Source organism: Vicugna pacos, chromosome 22 (genome assembly GCF_048564905.1).
Source record: "Vicugna pacos chromosome 22, VicPac4, whole genome shotgun sequence".
NCBI lineage: Eukaryota > Metazoa > Chordata > Mammalia > Artiodactyla > Camelidae > Vicugna > Vicugna pacos.
Window position 1 is genome coordinate 24119904 of NC_133008.1, and position 1939 is coordinate 24121842.

The 1939-nt window shown below is 44.8% G+C and overlaps 1 non-coding gene across 1 annotated transcript; it reads right to left on the reverse strand.

Annotated features, from left to right (window-relative positions):
- Nucleotides 1–1310: 1310 nt before the first annotated feature.
- On the reverse strand, nt 1311–1383 carry TRNAV-CAC (transfer RNA valine (anticodon CAC)). The gene has a single exon. It is a non-coding gene; the product is annotated as a tRNA-Val (tRNA).
- Nucleotides 1384–1939: the final 556 nt, after the last annotated feature.

The following is a 1939-nucleotide window of genomic DNA, read 5'->3' on the forward strand; positions in this document are numbered from 1 at the left end:
TTCTCAGAAAAGCATGGCAGCCTACGAACAACCTTGTGAGGTTTTAGGACTATTGGAATGAGATCAGAACTTGTTTCTGCCACATAAAGGAGGGCTGACATCCCATTAGCTACAGAAAGCCTGAATAGCTATTTGAAAAACTACTATTGATATACATAATAAGAGCTGACATGGTATTTGTACCTCCCAGCAATCCAATGAAGTGGGTGCTATGATAACCCCATTTATAGATGCGGAAACTGAAGCTCACAGAGGTTAAGAAACTTGCCCGAGATCACATAGCATATAGTAGTCAGGCTGGGACTTACGCCCAGCTCTGCCTGACACAAAGTCCTGCCCTGAGAAAGACTAGAAGGATAAACACTTAAAAATCAACAGGGATTTCCTTAAGGCTGGAAATGTGGGCAAACTTTACTGTCTTTGGGTACATACTGAGTGTATTTCCTGCTCTGTATCCTCAGTGGGAAGCCACCAGCCCATTTCACATCTGAGCTGAAAGCTTGGATAGTTCAAGGGTCCAGAATTTCTGGGATCCTGGAGAATGCCCTCATCTTTGAGGGCACTTGAGCCTCAGTTACCTAATCCATGAAATGGGTATGATAACGGCTCTCCTACAAAGCCATTGTGAAGGTTACACACATTATTACACGTGAAAGTGATTGGCACAGGACCGGGAACATAAAAACAATAACAGATTAATCGAGTGACAATTTCATGATAGAAGTTGTTTTAAGCGCTTTTCGTGTGTTAATCCATTTAAGTCCTCAGAGTAATGCTATAAAGTAGAATTATTGTCTTGACTTCATAAAAGAGGAAACAGAAAGGTTAGGGAATGAGCTGAAGCCACACAGTGAGGCTGCTGGACCCTTGACCTTTCTTTCCTTCTGACTCCAAATGCAATGCCCTTTCTACCTACACCCACCATCTCCCTTAGGAAAAAACAAAAACAAAAAACAGATGAACAAACAGGATGTCAAGGTTGGAAAAAAAATGATACATCTTGAGGGGGTTTTCTAGGACCTACAAGGGCTGGTAAAACCCAGGGATCAGGTGTACCCCTTCCCTCTCCATTTTTAACCACTGTCTGTGTTCCACTCAGACCCTCGTCTCCAAACTAGAGGAGTTTTGTGGCAAAACAGGGGAGGGAAGCATCTTCAAGATCAGAGGGAAGGGGTACTCCTCTCTTGGCTCCCATTTCACTTAGAAAAAAAATCTTTTTCTTCCAGATTTTATTGAGATATAATTGACATACAGCACTGTATACTCTTGGGGCCGGTGGTAATTAGCTTTTCTTTCTTTCTTCATTTTAATGGAGGTACTGGGGATTGAATCCAGGACCCTGTGCTTGTGAGGCATGCGCTCTACCACTGAGCTATACCCTCCCTGTCCCATTTCACTGTTAAGGGGGAAAAGCTCCCCCTGCAAGGACAAGGAGGCTGAGCAGTGGGTTCCTGGGGCCTCACAGCCCCGCTACCATAGCAACCAGACTCACTAACAGTTTCTGGTACAGGAGTTGCCTGGACCCACAGCTTGGGATGGGAGAGAATGAGGAAGTAGAAGAAAGGAGACCTCAAGAGCTTCCCTTTGCCCTCAGACTGGACCACCTAGGGCCATTGGAGACTAGAGGCTCAAGTCACCGCAGGGACATGGGGGAGGGGCACTCCCACCCTTGGACTTCCCTCCTGAATCTGAGGCAGCTGCTTAAATTTTCCAACTTTTGTCCACACTGGAAGACTGCTGTGAAACTTCTGAGGAGGGAAGTGTCAGGACTGACCCAGCATCTGGGTCACATACTGCTCTAGGGGATGTTTTCTTTTCTGTTTTTCCCTTTTATTTTTTTTCCTTTGAAAGAGGTATAATTTGCATATGGTAAAGGGCTCAGATTTTAAGTTTCAGCTCAATGAATTTTTGCATGTTATATACCTGTATACCCACCACC